At 47.4% G+C, this 18758-nt stretch overlaps 1 protein-coding gene across 3 annotated transcripts in view; it reads left to right on the plus strand.

Moving 5' to 3' along the window:
* HEATR6 (HEAT repeat containing 6) overlaps positions 1–18758 on the plus strand; it is a 205568-nt gene that overhangs the window by 148106 nt on the left and 38704 nt on the right. The gene's annotated exons all lie outside the window — the stretch shown is intronic.

Genomic DNA, 18758 nt, shown 5'->3' on the forward strand with positions numbered 1-18758 from the left:
CTTTCGCTAAGCTTAAATACACTCCCAGAGGGAGGCGGCTTAGCGTTTGCACGGCTGCTAAAAACTGCTAGCAAGCGAACAACTCGGAATGACCACCTATATTGTGTACCTAGCCAAACCCTGTGGTGTGTAACAGACATACTCATAAAGGAAATGATACATAGTATAACCTTCACTAGAGAACCAGAGACTGTAAATGAGAGCGTGACATAGGCCTCCTATCTAACTGCTGAAATTAGGTTGTTCCATTTTAGTTGATGTTCTCACATAGCTGTCTGTTTAGCAACAATCTCGATGTTGGCTAGAATATTTTCAACCAATTATTCCTTACTTTTTGACAGCAGGTACGTTAACCACTGGCGTTTCTATAATGGGTGCAGTGTGTGTGGTACACACGGGCCCCTGAGTCCAGAGGGGGCCTTCACCGCGCACACTGCACTCATTTTTAAAATACTCACCCCTCCGAAGTCCAGCGCTTGCATCCGCAGCGCTGTGAGAACACAGTGAAAATGGCTCAGCGGCCATTTTCACGGAGTTCTGCACATGCGCAGTAGAGAAATCTCAGGGAAAATGGCCACCGTGCCATTTTCCCGGAGATCTGTGCATGCGCAGTAGAGTCTGAGCCCTCTAGTGCTCAGACTCTACAACGCTCCGGGCAGAGAGGAGGGGGCCCGAACGGAGGAGGCTGAACACGGGACTCCTCCTCTCTTAAAACGCCCCTGGCGTTAACTCTGTCTCTGTGACATTCCCATGTGCAGTTTTTTTTTGGGGGGGGGGGTTTGTATCCGAAAAGACTGTACTGCTTTGTCTTGTACCGGTCATGCCCCATATTATTATTATTATTATTATTATTATTATTATCCTTTATTTATATGGCGCCACAAGGGTTCCGCAGCGCACAATTACAGAGAACATAAACAAATAATCAAACATGAAAACAGCAATTTACAGTTGATGACAGTATAGGGTAAATAAACATAGTTACATCAGCAGATGACACTGGAATAAGTATCAGGTGGCAGAAGACTGATGGATTTGGTGCAGTTGAAGATTATTAAAGTAAGAAAGGATAAGCACATGAGGTAGGAGGGCCCTGCTCATGAGAGCTTACATTCTAAAGGGGAGGGGTAGACAGACAGGGGTGACACAGATGGGGTACATAGAGATGGTAGAACAGAGGGTTAGGATGAGATTTGGCTGGGTTTGGTGAAGAAGTGGGTCTTGAGAGCCCGTTTGAAGTTTTGTAGAGAGGTGGAGAGTCTGAGGGGGAGAGGTAGGGAATTCCAAAGAAGTGGTGCAGCACGTGAAAAATCTTGGAGGTAGGAGTGGGAGGAAGTAATCCGTAGGCAGGAGAGTCGGCGTGCATTAGCAGAGCGAAGAGGACGGGTGGGAGTGTAAAGAGAGATAAGGTCAGAGATGTAGATGGGAGAGGAGTGGGTGAGGGCTTTGTAAGCGAGTGTGAAAAGCTTGAAATTGATTCTGAAAGGGAAGGGGAGCCATTGAAGGTCTTGTAAAAGAGGAGAGGTGGACGTAGTGCGTTTGGTGAGGAAGATGAGCTGGGCAGCAGCATTAAGGATAGATTGGAGTGGAGAGAGGTATTTGTCAGGAATGCCAGTCAGGAGCAGATTACAGTAGTCTGGAGATGACCAGTGAGTGGATAAGAGTCTTAGAAGCATCCTGGGTCAGAAAGGGTCTGATCCTGGAAATATTGTTTAGATGAAAATGGCAGGTTTGTGAGAGGTGCTGAATGTGTGGTTTGAAGGAGAGGGAGGAGTCAAGGATTACTCCAAGACAGCGCACTTGGGGGCTAGAGGAGATAGTAGTGCCATCAATAGATAATGAGATTGTAGGAGGTGAGGTTATTCGGGAGGGAGGGAAGATGATCAGCTCGGTCTTAGACATGTTAAGTTTAAGAAAGCGCTGGGACATCCAGGAAGAGGTAGCAGAGAGACAGTTGGAGATACGAGTGAGGAGAGCAGGGGAGAGGTCTGGAGAGGAAAGATAGATTTGGGTGTCATCAGCATCGAGATGATATTGGAAACCAAAAGAACTAATGAGCTTACCAAGTGAGGACGTATAGAGAGAGGAGAGAAGAGGACCAAGGACAGAACCTTGGGGTACCCCTACAGTTAGTGGAAGTGAGGGGGAGGTGGAGTCATGAGAGGAGACAGAGAGAGAACGGTCAGAAAGGTAGGAGGAGAGCAGTGTCGCGCAGACCAATGGAGTGAAGAATTTGCAGTAGGAGAGGATGGTCCACAGTGTCAAAAGCAGCTGAGAGATCAAGTAGAATAAGTATAGAGTAGTCTCTCTCTCTCTGTGTCTCTCTCTCTCTCTCTCTCTCTCTCTCTCATAATAGAATACACACACACACACACCGCTTGTATGCACTTTTAGAAAGCCTTGTAATTACACTGTCTGGAACACTGGCAGGGTAGTTGTTTAATTGCAGTTTTCATCTGAAATAAGAATTTTCCTTCTATAACCACATTATAGCTTTAGTTTCCACGTGATGTAAAAGATTTTTTGCTTGCTACATAGATCCTGTAGATTCCAAATTTCCTTTTATGTCTTACACCAAAAATACTGTTTTAAATACACATTGCTACAAAACAAATATACATACATTGCACTAAAATGCAGACACCTACAGGTAATAAAATGTACTACACGCACATTTTTGTCTTCAGAATATTACAAAGTAATGAATCGTCTGCTATCTACACATTTGAAGGTTCTATTACAGTGATTTAAGATTGCTGCTAAATTTCATAGTGGAAATATATGGCAAAGAAATATTTAAAGCAGGAGAAAGGGTGAAGATCTGTCAGCCTGTAGTTCAGAATTAGTAGATGCTTCAGTCCCTGAGATAAGATGTGAGCTGGCAAATGTAATGTTAGATGAATACAGGTACTGGAATCCAGTATTGAGGCCTCCACCAGAGAGTAGGGTTTGTATCTGTTATTAATTACCAATGCATAGTGTCTAATTTGCGAAGATTGCATATATAGTCTATGTATATACTAGGGTCACCTGAATTTATTTATAAACCGTTATGTATGTTTAGCTCATGCATATTTCACAGCAATTTACAGAAAACATTTCAGTCATTTACATCAGGCCCTGCCCCACCGGAGCTTTGTCTAGATTCTATATGACAGGATTATTCAGCTAATATCCTCTTTCATCAGTATGGGGGACGCTATTACTCTGGGTTATGTATCTGACCTATCGGAGTCTGGCACTAAACAATCAGCTGACTCCCTCCCCTACATAACCCCTCCTACCTTCCTCAGTCCTGTTTTAGTGCCTTAGGAGAAAGGCACGCTATAACAGCTTAGGTTTTTGTTAGGTTTTTGTTTACCTTATTTATTTATGTTTCATTTCTTTATTGGGTACTTAGTGGTAACAGGCAGCAAGCATTAAGAGTAGGAAGAGTCAGTTAGAGGCTAGAGCCGGAAACCCCACTCTTCTAATCTACTGCAGTTAGTCACCAAACTGTGCAGTCACTGAGGCTCTGTACACCGGCTAGTCTGAGGAAGCATCTATGATGGAAGGTAAGGCACTATGAGCAAATATTCCCCATTTCCCTGCTATACCTATCACACAGGCGTACTGATGGGGCCGTGGCCGGGTCAGCCTCTTTTTACTAGCTGCCTCTAACTGCTCCACAGTTTCTTTTACCAACATTCTGAGGAGCAGGAAAGATGGAAAGTAAGAGGTTTGTCTGTAAGCACTTACTATTTGGATGCACTCTGTGTCAGTCAATTCGGCAGCGATTCCTGCAGCCTTCCAGAGTCACTTTCTAACAAATGTTACAGAGGTCTCTGATCCACAGTAGTTTTGAGGGCTAGCACTTCTAGGTATGTTTTTAGCCTCACCCCAAACAAGGAGGTCTTAAGACTGGGTGATTTTGGTGCCATTTTTAAGCCCTGCCCACTTTTGGGACTATTTAGAGGCTTTTGCCCTGCCCACTTCTAGCTTCGCTTCACCCACTTCTAGGGCCTTTTTTTGCGCTTTTTTTTTTAGCCCTGCCCTCACACTTTAAGGCCTGGACAGCCTGTTCAGACTGTAGCTACTGTTGGGGGCTGCTTGTTGGAAGGAGATACAGATAAGCAGGGCTGCGATTTGTTGCTTTTTGTTTCAAACCTTCCACAAATTGTTTAGTATAACCCAGTGGTTCCCAAACTGTGTGCCGTGGCACCCTGGGGTGCCGCGGGACACTTGCAGGGGTGCCTCAGGTTGGTGGTCAAGGACCAATTCAAACTATTTATTGTCAATTTAATAGGCAAAACCAGTGCTGATGGCTTCCAGTTATAAAATATGTGGACAAACAGAAGCAAATCTTGTCCCTCAACACATAACTGACCCTAAGGATGACATATAAACATAATTTACTTAATCTAATATTTTTTTCTAAATTTCTCAATAAGAAACTTGTGGCCTAGGGGTGCCGTGAAAAAAAAATCTGACACTCCAGGGTGCCGTGACTCACCGAAGTTTGGGAACCACTGGTATAACCTCTATTTTCTCTGCACTATTCCCTGCTAGGGATTTAGGCAGTTATTTGTCCATACATTTAGTATGTAATTGCTTGTATTTTAATGATATTGTGTTTCAGTCTGCACTATTTCCTGTTGGTTCTAGGCAGTTTGTGTTTTTCTGTATCACAGTGATATACCCGACAAAAATCCCATTGGCAAGACGGCTAGAATTTTCACTTGTGTTAATAGTAACAAAAAAATGACCTAAGGATAGTACAGATATGGGCTCGCTATGTGTAGCATGCTCCGGGCTGCCTGGGTGTTCTAAGTAACAGTTGGTTTTACCTGATTGGGCCAGGGCCTTGATAGAAGACATTGCTATGTTAAAGCAGTCTCAGTTCAGTCACTAACTGTAGCTGATTCATACATAGAGCCCCCTTGGGCCCGTAATTTGGACATCCCAGGGATGGCCACATCTTTAAATAGGATGGTGGCATCTGTTGGGGCCTCTGCCACTAGAAAGCGGCCTATTCATTCCTTTTTCTCTAACGTCCTAGAGGATGCTGGGGACTCCGTAAGGACCATGGGGATAGACGGGCTCCGCAGGAGACATGGGCACTTTAAGAAAGACTTTAGGTCTGGGTGTGCACTGGCTCCTCCCTCTATGCCCCTCCTCTAGACCTCAGTTTGATACTGTGTCCAGAGGAGATGGGTGCACTACAGGGAGCTCTCCTGAGCTTCCTGTCAGAAAGTATATTTGTTAGGTTTTTTATTTTCAGGGAGCCTGCTGGCAACAGAGAGAGAAACAGACCTACTTCTGTGAGTTTCAAGGCTCTGTTTCTTAGGCTACTGGACACCATTAGCTCCAGAGGGATTGGTACGCAGGTCTCACCCTCGCCGTCCGTCCCAGAGCCGCGCCGCCGTCCTTCTCGCAGAGCCGGAAGATAGAAGCCGGGTGAGTATGAGAAGAAAAGAAGACTTCAGAGGCAGCAGAAGACTTCATGATCTTCACTGAGGTAACGCACAGCAGTAAAGCTGTGCGCCATTGCTCCCATACACCTCACACACCGCAGTCACTGTAAGGGTGTAGGGCGCAGGGGGGGCGCCCTGGGCAGCAATAAAACCTCTCCATTGGCAAAATAAGTATATACATGTACAGATGGGCACTGTACATGTATATAACAGAGCCCCCGCCAGTTTTCAGGAATTTTGAGCGGGACAGAAGCCCGCCGCAGAGGGGGCGGGGCTTCTCCCTCAGCACTCACCGGCGCCATTTTTCTCTACAGCACAGCGCTGAGAGGAAGCTCCCCGGACTCTCCCCTGCTAATACACGGTGATAGAGGGGTTTTAAGACGGGGGGGGGGGGGGGGGGGCTCAATTTTGGCGGATATAAAGCATAAACAGCGCTACTGGATAAGCATATAGTGTTTTTTTTCCAGGGTCATATAGCGCTGGGGTGTGTGCTGGCATACTCTCTCTCTGTCTCTCCAAAGGGCCTGGTGGGGAAACTGTCTTCAGATAAGAGGTTCCCTGTGTGTGTGTGGTGTCTGTACGCGTGTGTCGACATGTCTGAGGTAGAAGATTATCTAAGATAAGTTGAGAGACTCTCAACCCTTATCACTGACTAACCTCTTGACATTTTATATGTTATATATATTTTTTAGATTTGTCTTAATAAATGTATGGTTAATATTTTAACTGATATAATTGTTTCCGTTCTTTATCTTGAGATCCAGCCGGCGCCAGTATTTCTTTCTGTCTTGTATTTTACCTTTTGGGACTAACCATCCCTATACAGGCTGCCGTTGACAGCGCACTCACTAATTGTTCTGCAGGGTCTCAGAAGCGCCCACTATCCCAGATAGGAGACACGGATTCGGACTCCAGTGTCGACTACGATGATGCAAAGTTACAGCCAAAAGTGGCTAAATGTATTCGATATATGATTATTGCAATAAAAGAAGTGGTGCATATCACAGAGGAACCCCCCTGTCCCTGACACGAGGGTACACATGTATAAGGGAAAGAAGCCTGAGGTAACTTTTCCCTCCTCACATGAGTTGAACGAATTATGTGAAAAAGCGTGGGAATCTCCAGACAAAAAACTGCAGATTCCCAAAAGGATTCTTATGGCGTATCCTTTCCCGCCAACGGACAGGATACGTTGGGAATCCTCCCCTAAGGTGGACAAAGCGTTGACACGCTTGTCAAAAAAGATAGCGCTGCCATCCCAAGATACGGCTACCCTCAAGGATCCTGCTGACCGCAAGCAGGAGGTTACCTTGAAATCCATTTACACACATTCTGGTACATTACTCAGACCGGCAATTGCTTATCCTTATCAGTGGAAATTGAGACCCTAGATAAGGATACCATTTTATTGACCCTAGGCCATATAAAGGATGCTGTCTTATATATGAGGGATTCTCAAAGAGACATTAGTTTACTGGGTTCCAGAATAAACGCTATGTCAATTTCTGCTAGACGAGTCCTCTGGACCCGGCAGTGGACAGGTGACGCCAACTCAAAAAAACATATGGAAGTTTTACCTTACAAGGGTGAGGAATTGTTTGGGGAAGGGCTCTCGGACCCGGTATCCACAGCTACGGCAGGTAAATCAGAGGTAAGGGCAGAGGTAAAAAGCTGCACAGCTAGTTCACAGGAACAAAAGTCCTCCCCGGCCTCTGCAAAATCCACCGCATGACGCTGGGGCTCCGCTGAGGGAGTCCGCCCCAGTGGGGGCACGTCTTCGCCTTTTCCGCCACACCTGGGTTCACTCACAGGTGGATCCCTGGGAAATAGAAATTGTTTATCAGGGATACAAGCTGGAATTCGAAGAGGTGCCTCCTCGCCGGTTTTTCAAATCGGCTCTACCGACTTCTCCCCTAGAAAGGGAGATAGTGTTAAATGCTATTCACAAATTGTGCCTTCAACAAGTGGTGGTCGAAGTTCCCCTGCTTCAGAGAGGGAAGGGATACTACTCAACCCTGTTTGTAGTTCCGAAATCGGACGGTTCGGTCAGACCCATATTGAATTTAAAATCCCTGAACCTATACTTAAAACGGTTCAGGTTCAAGATGGAATCGCTCAGAGCGGTCATCGCCAGCCTGGAAGGGGGGGATTTTATGGTATCTCTGGACATAAAGGATGCATACCTTCATGTCCCCATTTATCCACCTCACCAGGCGTACCTGAGATTTGCGGTACAGGATTGTCATTACCAATTTCAGACGTTGCCGTTTGGGCTTTCCACGGCCCCGAGGATTTTCACCAAGGTAATGGCAGAAATGATGGTGCTCCTGCGCAAGCAGGGTTTCACAATTATCCCATACTTGGACAATCTCCTCATAAAAGCGAGATCACGAGAGAAGTTACTGAACAGCGTGTCACTTTCATTGAAGGTGTTACAGCAACACGGCTGGATTCTCAATATCCCGAAGTCACAGCTGGTTCCTACGACTCGTCTGTCCTCCTTGGGCATGATTCTGAACACAGACCAGAAAAGGGTTTTTCTTCCGATAGAAAAAGCTTAGGAACTCATGACTCTAGTCAAGAACCTATTGAAGCCAAAACAAGTGTCTGTGCATCATTGCACTCAAGTCCTGGGAAAAATGGTGGCAACATACGAAGCCATTCCCTTCGGCAGGTTCCATGCAAGGACTTTCCAATGGGACCTATTGGACAAGTGGTCCGGGTCACATCTACAAATTCATCAGCTGATCACCCTGTCCCCCAGGGCCAGGGTATCTCTCCTGTGGTGGCTGCAGAGTGCTCACCTTTTGGAAGGCCGCAGGTTCGGCATTCAGGATTGGATCCTGGTGACCACGGACGCGAGCCTCAGAGGGTGGGGAGCAGTCACACAGGGAAGAAACTTCCAAGGACTTTGGACAAGTCAAGAGACTTGTCTTCACATCAATATCCTGGAACTGAGGGCCATATACAACGCCCTACGTCAAGCGGAGAACTTACTTCGCGACCAACCAGTTCTGATCAAGTCAGACAACATCACCGCAGTGGCTCATGTAAACCGCCAAGCCGGCACAAGGAGCAGAGTGGCAATGGCGGAAGCCACCAGGATTCTTTGCTGGGCGGAAAATCATGTAAGCGCATTGTCAGCAGTGTTCATTCCGGGAGTGGACAACTGGGAAGCAGACTTCCTCAGCAGACACGACCTGCATCCAGGGGAGTGGGGACTTTATCGGGAAGTCTTTGCACAGATTGCAAGTCAGTGGGGACTGCCCCAGATAGACATGATGGCGTCCCGCCTCAATAAAAAGCTACAGAGGCATTGCGCCAAATCAAAAGATTCTCAGGCGGTAGCAGTAGACGCCCTAGTGACGCCGTGGGTGTTCCAGTCGGTCTATGTGTTTCCTCCTCTTCCTCTCATACCCAAGGTGTTGAGAATAATAAGAAAAAGAGGAGTGAGAACAATTCTCATTGTTCCAGATTGGCCACGAAGGACCTGGTATCCGGATCTGCTGGAAATGCTCACAGAAGATCCGTGGCCTCTTCCTCTAAGACAGGACCTGTTACAACAGGGGCCATGTCTGTTCCAAGACTTACCGCGGCTGCGTTTGACGGCATGGCGGTTGAACGCCGGATCCTAGCGGAAAAGGGAATTCCGGATGAGGTCATTCCTACTCTGATAAAGGCTAGAAAAGACGTGACAGCGAAACATTATCACCGGATATGGCGAAAATATGTTTCTTGGTGTGAGGCCAGGAATGCTCCTATGGAAGAATTCCATCTGGGCCGTTTCCTTAATTTCCTACAGACTGGAGTGAATTTGGGCCTAAAATTAGGCTCCATTAAGGTTCAGATTTCGACCTTATACATTTTCTTTCAAAACTAATTGGCTTCTCTCCCAGAAGTACAGACTTTTGTGAAGGGAATGCTGCATATTCAGCCTCCTTTTATACCTCCGGTGGCGCCTTGGGACCTTAACGTGGTGTTGAGTTTCCTTAAGTCGCACTGGTTTGAACCACTTCAAACGGTGGAGTTAAAATATCTCACTTGGAAGGTGGTCATGTTATTAGCCTTGGCTTCGGCTAGGCGAGTGTCGGAACTGGCGGCTTTGTCTCCTAGAAGACCATATCTGGTTTTCCATATGGATAGGGCGGAATTGCAGACCCGTCCTCAATTCTTGCCGAAGGCGGTGTCATCTTTTCATATGAACCAACCTATTGTGGTGCCTGTGGCTACACGAGATTTGGAGGATTTCGAGTCCCCCTTGATGTAGTCAGGGCTTTGAAAATTTATGTGGCCAGAACGGCTAGAGTCAGGAAAACAGAAGCACTGTTTGTCCTATATGCAGCCAACAAAGTTGGCGCCCCTGCTTCGAAGCAGACTATTGCTCGCTGGATCTGTAACACGATTCAGCAGGCGCATTCTACGGCTGGATTGCCGTTACCAAAATCGGTCAAGGCCCATTCCACTAGGAAGGTGGGCTCGCCTTGGGCGGCTGCCCAAGGGGTCTCGGCACTACAACTGTGCCGAGCTGCTACTTGGTCGGGTTCAAACACCTTTGCAAAGTTCTATAAGTTTGATACCCTGGCTGAGGAGGACCTCCTGTTTGCTCAATCAGTGCTACAGAGTCATCCGCACTCTCCCGCCCGTTTGGGAGCTTTGGTATAATCCCCATGGTCCTTACGGAGTCCCCAGCATCCTCTAGGACATTAGAGAAAATAAGATTTTAAACCTACCGGTAAATCTTTATCTTGTAGTCCGTAGAGGATGCTGGGCGCCCGTCCCAAGTGCGGACTACTTCTGCGAGACTTGTATATAGTTTTGCTTACATAAGGGTTATGTTATGTTATAGTTTCATCAGGTTGGACTGATGCTATGTTGTTTTTTCATACTGTTAACTGTTTAATAGATACACAAGTTATACGGTGTGATTGGTGTCGCTGGTATGAATCTTGCCCTTGGATTAACAAAAATCCTTTCCTCGTACTGTCCATCTCCTCTGGGCACAGTTTCTCTAACTGAGGTCTAGAGGAGGGGCATAGAGGGAGGAGCCAGTGCACACTCAGACCTAAAGTCTTTCTTAAAGTGCCCATGTCTCCTGCGGAGCCCGTCTATCCCCATGGTCCTTACGGAGTCCCCAGCATCCTCTACGGACTACGAGAAAAAGATTTACTGGTAGGTTTAAAATCTTATTTCTCTGACGTCCTAGTGGATGCTGGGTACTCCGTAAGGACCATGGGGAATAGACGGGCTCCGCAGGAGACTGGGCACTTCTTTAAAGAAAAGATTAGGTACTACATCTGGTGTGCACTGGCTCCTCCCTCTATGCCCCTCCTCCAGACCTCAGTTAGAATCTGTGCCCGGCCTGAGCTGGATGCACTTAGTGGGCTCTCCTGAGTTCACTATAAAGAAAAGTATTTGTTAGGTTTTTTATTTTCAGTGAGATCTGCTGGCAACAGACTCACTGCTACGTGGGACTTAGGGGAGAGAAGCAAACCTACCTGCTTGCAGCTAGCTTGTGCTTCTAAGGGTACTGGACACCATTAGCTCCAGAGAGATCGAACACAGGGCCCGACCTCGATCGTCCGTTCCCAGAGCCGCGCCGCCATCCCCCTTGCAGAGCCAGAAGACGGAAGAAACCGGAGAAAATCGGCGGCTGAAGACTCCGGTCTTCAATAAGGTAGCGCACAGCACTGCAGCTGTGCGCCATTGCTCCCACAGCACACCACACGCTTCGGTCACTGGTGGGTGCAGGGCGCTGGGGGGGGGGGGCGCCCTGGGCTGCAATTAGTATACCTTTTGGCACAAAAAAGCACATAATACAGTGTATAACACTGTATATGTGCAAAAACCCCCTCCATTAACATTATAAAAAGCGGGAGAAGCCCGCTGCTGAAGGGACGGGCTATCTTCCTCAGCACAGCCAGCGCCATTTTCTCTTCACAGCTCGGCTGGAAGGACGCTCCCCAGGCTCTCCCCTGCAGTATACACTACAGAAAGGGTAAAAAAGAGAGGGGGGGGGCACATAAATTTAGGCGCAAGTTGTGATATAAGCAGCTATAGGGGGAAAATTCACTTTGTGTATAGTGTATATCCCTCTGTTATATAGCGCTCTGGTGTGTGCTGGCATACTCTCTCTCTGTCTCCCCAAAGGACTTTGTGGGGTCCTGTCCTCAGTCAGAGCATTCCCTGTGTGTGCGGTGTGTCGGTATGGCTGTGTCGACATGTTTGATGAGGACGCTTACGTGGAGGCGGAGCAGGTGCCGATAAGTGTGATGTCGCCACCTGCGGGGCCGACACCTGAGTGGATGGATATGTGGAAGGTATTAACCGACAGTGTCAACTCCTTGCATAAAAGGTTCGATGACGCAGCTTTGGGACAGCCGGCATCTCAGCCCGCGCCTGCCCAGGCATCTCAGAGGCCGTCAGGAGCTCAAAAACGCCCGCTACCTCAGATGGCAGACACAGATGTCGACACAGAGTCTGACTCCAGTGTCGACGAGGATGAGACAAATGTACAATCCACTAGGGCCATCCGATGCATGATTACGGCAATGAAAAATGTGTTGCACATTTCTGACATTAACCCGGTTACCACAAAAAAGGGTATTATGTTTGGGGAGAAAAAGCAGCCAGTGACTTTTCCCCCATCTGATGAGTTAAATGAATTGTGTGAAGAAGCGTGGGGTTCCCCAGATAAGAAACTAGTAATTTCTAAGCGGTTACTAATGGCGTACCCTTTCCCGCCAACGGATAGGTTACGCTGGGAGACATCCCCTAAGGTGGACAAGGCGCTCACGCGCTTATCAAAAAAGGTGGCACTGCCTTCTCAGGATACGGCCGCCTTAAAGGAGCCTGCAGATAGAAAGCAGGAGGCTATCCTGAAGTCTGTGTATACACACTCGGGTACTATACTGAGACCTGCTATTGCTTCAGCATGGATGTGTAGTGCTGCAGCAGCGTGGTCTGATTCCCTGTCTGATAACATTGATTCCCTTGACAGGGACACTATATTGCTAACCCTAGAGCATATTAAAGACGTAGTCTTATATATGAGAGATGTACAGTGGGACATTTGCCGGCTGGCATCTAGAAATAATGCAATGTCCATTTCTGCCCGGAGAGTATTATGGACTCGGCAGTGGACAGGTGATGCTGATTCTAAAAGGCACATGGAAATTTTGCCTTATAAGGGTGAGGAATTGTTTGGGGACGGTCTTTCGGACCTCGTATCCACAGCAACAGCTGGGAAGTCGACTTTTTTACCTCAGGTTCCCTCACAGCCTAAGAAAGCACCGTATTATCAAGTACAGTCCTTTCGGCCTCAGAAAGGCAAGCGGGTTAGAGGCGCGTCCTTTCTGCCCAGAGGCAGGGGTAGAGGGAAAAAGCTGCACCATACAGCCAGTTCCCAGGAACAAAAATCCTCCCCTGCTTCCACTAAGTCCACCGCATGACGCTGGGGCTCCACATGTGGAGCTAGGTGCGGTGGGGGCCCATCTCCGGAACTTCAGCGACCAGTGGGTTCGCTCACAGGTGGATCTCTGGGTTCTACAAGTGGTATCTCAGGGATACAAGCTGGAGTTCGAGACGTCTCCCCCTCGCCGTTACCTCAAATCAGCCTTGCCAGCTACTCCCCAGGACAGGGAGGTAGTACTGGCGGCAATTCACAAGCTGTACCTCCAGCAGGTGATAATCAAAGTTCCCCTCCTTCAACAGGGACAGGGTTACTATTCCACAATGTTTGTGGTACCGAAACCAGACGGTTCGGTGAGACCCATTCTAAATTTGAAATCCTTGAATACTTATATAAGGAAGTTCAAGTTCAAAATGGAATCGCTCAGGGCGGTTATTGCAAGCCTGGAAGAGGGGGATTACATGGTATCACTGGACATCAAGGATGCTTACCTACATGTCCCCATTTACCCACCTCACCAGGTGTACCTCCGTTTTGTGGTACAGGACTGCCATTACCAATTCCAGACGTTGCCGTTTGGTCTGTCCACGGCACCGAGGGTGTTTACCAAAGTAATGGCCGAAATTATGATACTCCTTCGAAAGAAGGGAGTTATAATTATCCCGTACTTGGACGATCTCCTTATAAAGGCGAGGTCCATGGAGCAGTTGTTGGTCGGAGTAGCACTATCTCAGGAAGTGCTACAACAGCACGGCTGGATTCTGAATATCCCAAAGTCGCAGCTGGTTCCTACGACGCGTCTGCTGTTCCTGGCTATGATTCTGGACACAGAACAGAAGAAGGTGTTTCTTCCGGAGGAGAAGGCCAAGGAGTTGTCATCTCTGATCAGAGACCTCCTGAAACCAAAACAGGTGTCGGTGTATCACTGCACGCGAGTCCTGGGAAAGATGGTAGCTTCTTACGAAGCAATTCCCTTCGGCAGGTTCCATGCAAGGATCTTTCAGTGGGATCTGTTAGACAAGTGGTCCGGATCGCATCTTCAGATGCATCGGCTGATCACCCTGTCCCCGAGGGCCAGGGTGTCTCTGCTGTGGTGGCTGCAGAGTGCTCATCTTCTCGAGGGCCGCAGATTCGGCATACAGGACTGGGTCCTTGTGGCCACGGATGCAAGCCTCCGAGGTTGGGGGGCAGTCACTCAGGGAAGAAACTTCCAAGGACAATGGTCGAGTCAGGAGGCTTCCCTACACATAAATATTCTGGAACTAAGGGCCTTTTACAATGCCCTAAGTCAGGCAAAACCCCTGCTTCAAAACCAGCCGGCGCTGATTCAGTCAGACAACATCACGGCGGTCGCCCATGTAAACCGACAGGGCGGCACAAGAAGCAGGATGGCGATGGCAGAAGCCACAAGGATTCTCCGATGGGCGGATTATCACGTGATAGCACTGTCAGCAGTGTTCATTCCGGGAGTGGACAACTGGGAAGCAGACTTCCTCAGCAGGCACGACCTCCACCCGGGAGAGTGGGGACTTCATCCAGAAGTCTTCCAGCTGATTGTAAATCGTTGGGAAAGGCCACAGGTGGACATGATGGCGTCCCGCCTCAACAAAAAGCTAAAAAGATATTGCGCCAGGTCAAGGGACCCTCAGGCGATAGCTGTGGACGCTCTAGTGACACCGTGGGTGTACCAGTCGGTTTATGTGTTCCCTCCTCTTCCTCTCATACCAAAGGTACTGAGGATAATAAGAAAGAGAGGAGTAAGAACTATACTCATCGTTCCGGATTGGCCAAGAAGGACTTGGTACACGGAACTACAAGAAATGATCTCAGAGGACCCTTGGCCTCTGCCGCTCCGACAGGACCTGCTACAGCAGGGGCCCTGTCTGTTCCAAGACTTACCGCGGCTGCGTTTGACGGCATGGCGGTTGAACGCCGGATCCTGATGGAAAAGGGCATTCCGGTTGAAGTCATTCCTACGCTGATAAAAGCTAGGAAGGATGTGACAGCAAAACATTATCACCGCATATGGCGAAAATATGTTGCTTGGTGTGAGGCTATGAAGGCCCCAACAGAAGAATTTCAGCTGGGTCGATTTCTGCACTTCCTACAGTCAGGAGTGACTATGGGCCTAAAATTGGGATCCATTAAAGTCCAGATTTCAGCCCCGTCTATTTTCTTTAAAAAAAAAACTGGCTTCACTGCCTGAGGTTCAGACGTTTGTTAAGGGAGTGCTGCATATTCAGCCTCCAGTGGCACCTTGGGATCTCAACGTTGTGTTGGATTTCCTAAAATCACATTGGTTTGAGCCACTTCAGACCGTGGAGTTGAAATATCTCACGTGGAAAGTGGTCATGCTTTTGGCCTTGGCTTCGGCTAGGCGTGTGTCAGAATTGGCGGCTTTGTCATGTAAAAGCCCCTATCTGATCTTCCATATGGACAGGGCAGAATTGAGGACTCGTCCCCAATTTCTCCCTAAGGTGGTATCAGCGTTTCATTTGAACCAACCTATTGTGGTGCCTGCGGCTACTCGGGACTTGGAGGCTTCCAAGTTGCTGGATGTAGTCCGGGCCCTGAAAATCTATGTTTCCAGGACGGCTAGAGTCAGAAAAACTGACTCGCTGTTTATCCTGCATGCACCCAACAAGCTGGGTGCTCCTGCTTCTAAGCAGACTATTGCTCGCTGGATCTGTAGCAAGATTCAACTTGCACATTCTGCGGCTGGACTGCCGCATCCTAAATCAGTCAAAGCCCATTCCACGAGGTAGGTGGGCTCTTCTTGGGCGGCTGCCCGAGGGGTCTCGGCTTTACAACTTTGCAGAGCTGCTACCTGGTCGGGATCAAACACGTTTGCAAAATTCTACAAGTTTGATACCCTGGCTGAGGAGGACCTTGAGTTTGCTCATTCGGTGCTGCAGAGTCATCTGCACTCTCCCGCCCGTTTGGGAGCTTTGGTATAATCCCCATGGTCCTTACGGAGTACCCAGCATCCACTAGGACGTCAGAGAAAATAAGATTTTACTCACCGGTAAATCTATTTCTCGTAGTCCGTAGTGGATGCTGGGAGCCCGTCCCAAGTGCGGAATTCTGCAATACTTGTATATAGTTATTGCTTAACTATAGGGTTTTTGTGTTCTGAGCCATCAGTTTAATGAGGCTCAGTTGTTGTTCATACTGTTAACTGGGTAAAGTTATCACGAGTTGTACGGTGTGATTGGTGTGGCTGGTATGAGTCTTACCCTGGATTCCAAATCCTTTCCTTGTAATGTCAGCTCTTCCGGGCACAGTTTCCCTAACTGAGGTCTGGAGGAGGGGCATAGAGGGAGGAGCCAGTGCACACCAGATGTAGTACCTAATCTTTTCTTTAAAGAAGTGCCCAGTCTCCTGCGGAGTCCGTCTATTCCCCATGGTCCTTACAGAGTACCCAGCATCCACTACGGACTACGACAAATAGATTTACCGGTGAGTAAAATCTTATTTTTTTTGTTTTGTTTTTTTACCTGGTGGTAATTCAGATTCTGGTGGTTCGTCCCAGGAAGAGGGAGAAATAGACCCTGAATGGAAAGATAATTCTGCTTGGGAGGGGGATTTGCTACCCAGTTCAGGAATAGATCTGCTTATTGATGCAGTCCATCAGACTTTACAATTACAGGATGATAATACTCCTGTAACCAGTTTAGCTTCATTTTATAAGCATAAGAAGGTATCTGGTTTTCTAGAATTTTCCCATTTTGGTGAAGTTTTGACAGAGGCCTGGCTGAAACATGACACCTAATTTCAGGTGTCAAGGAAATTCAAGGACCTTTATCCCTTTAAATAGGAGGACACTAAGCCTTGGGAGATCCCACCCAAGGTGGATGCTTCTATAACTAGATTAGCTAGGGCTACAGTCATTCCTACCGTGCAATCTGTTTCTCGTAAAGAGGAAGGAAGTGCAAATCTGTTATTAAATATATATATTTTTCGACACCTGGGATCTCCTTGCGACCTGTTTTGGCTAGTGCCTGGATGATTAGGGCTGTTGAACCCTGGATAGCTCAGTTGGTTGAGGGAGTCCAGTCAGGGGACTCTTCTGCAGCTAACACTTCAGCTTAGTGTATTACTGAGGCTTTGGCTTATGTGGGAGATGCCCTATTAGATGCCATTCAGGTACAGTCCTTTATTTCAGCCTTGGCAGTTTCCACCAGGAGGTCTTTATGCCTCCGATCATGGAATGAGGATGCCGAGTCTAAATATACTTTAGAGGCAGTGCCTTTTTAAGGCAAGTTCTTGTTTGGTCCAGAACTCACAATGATTATTTCCTAGGCTACAGGAGGTAAGAGCACTTACCTGCCAGTCTCCATCCCCAAAAATCAATCCCCCAGATTTAGGACTTTTCAGCCACAAGGGAGAGCTAGGTTCCAGACTTTCAAGGATACAGAAAGTGTTTCTCGTAGAGGAACATTTAGAGGATGGGGTTATCCCTGGTGCCACAGGTTCTGCGGTCAGAACACCAGATCTGTGTGACGGGTTGGGGGCTCTAGTCCACATGCAAGTGGTATGTGCCTGTTTGCTCAACTTTTGGGATGTTTGGATTCAATCCAACCCGGACTGATGGGTGAGCAGAATTGTTTCCAGAGGTTACATTCTACATCTGGAAAGTCCAGTTATGGACCATTTTTTATCACTTCTCCCCCACAGGATCAGGTCAAGAGATGGGCCATCGTCCAAAAGGTCAGTTCTCTGGTAGAGTCTGTGGTAATAGTTAGCGTTCCGGTACATCATGAAGACAAAGGTTTACGGGCAGATCATTCCATCCAGTTCTCAACTTAAAGTGGTTAAATTCATTCCTTCATTTGGGAAAATTCAATATGGAGTCAATACAATCTCTGATCAGCTCCATGGAAGAAGGATAATATTTGGCTTCCATAGATATCAAGGATGCCTATCTCCATATTCAACATTTACTATGATTTGTGGTACGGAACTGGTGCTTTCAATTCCAGGCTCTACCTTTTGATCTGAAAAGGGGCATTATGCTGTTTTCTGTCTACAATAAAGTCAATTGAAAAGAAAGTTCTTTATGGTTATTGGTCAGCCTTCATTTCAGATATGCCTGGAATAGGGAGCCCACAGTCTGTGTCTCTGATGACTGTAGTACTTAAGGACTATTCGCCAAAGGTATGAGTTGTCTTAAGGAATATGAACTTGTTGTATTTCAATAGTAAATTAAAATCATACAGGACTCTCATATATCACAAGGGCCTTCGCTTGTCATCTCTTAAGGGACAGTTATCAGCCTTATCTATCCTTTTTCAGAGGAGGTTGGCTTACATTGCGGAGGTTCATACTTTCCTCCAAGGTGTTTACGTATTGAACCTTCTTACGTTCCCCCAGTTTCCCCGTGGGACTTAAGTTTAGTCTTGGAGGCTTTACAGAAGGTTCCTTTTGGAGCCTCTTGAGTCAGTGGAATTATGTTACCTTATGTTGAAGTTTGTTTTGCTTTTGGCTATTTCCTCAGCCAGAAGAGTGTCAGAGGTGGTGGCTTCTTGTAAACCTCCACTGATTATTTTCCATTCGGATAAGGTGGTTTTGTGCACAAAACCATCTTTTCTTACGACAGAGTCCAAATTTCACATGAGCCAGGACATTGTCCTTCCAGCATTTAAGCAGGCCTCAATCTCTGAAGATGGTTTACCATCATCTCTCTTATATGTGGTCCGTGCTTTACGCATTTATTTGGAACGTACGGTGTCTCTTCGACGTACAAATTCCTTGTTGGTATTGGTAGATGCACCAAAACGTGGATGGCCAGCCTCTAAGACATCTATTGCTAGATGGGTCACTTCAGCCATTCGTCAGGCCTGTGTGTCATCAAATGTGATGGTACCTGACGCCATTTAAGCTCTCTCAACTCTGTT

Source organism: Pseudophryne corroboree, chromosome 2 (assembly GCF_028390025.1).
Source record: "Pseudophryne corroboree isolate aPseCor3 chromosome 2, aPseCor3.hap2, whole genome shotgun sequence".
Taxonomy (NCBI): domain Eukaryota; kingdom Metazoa; phylum Chordata; class Amphibia; order Anura; family Myobatrachidae; genus Pseudophryne; species Pseudophryne corroboree.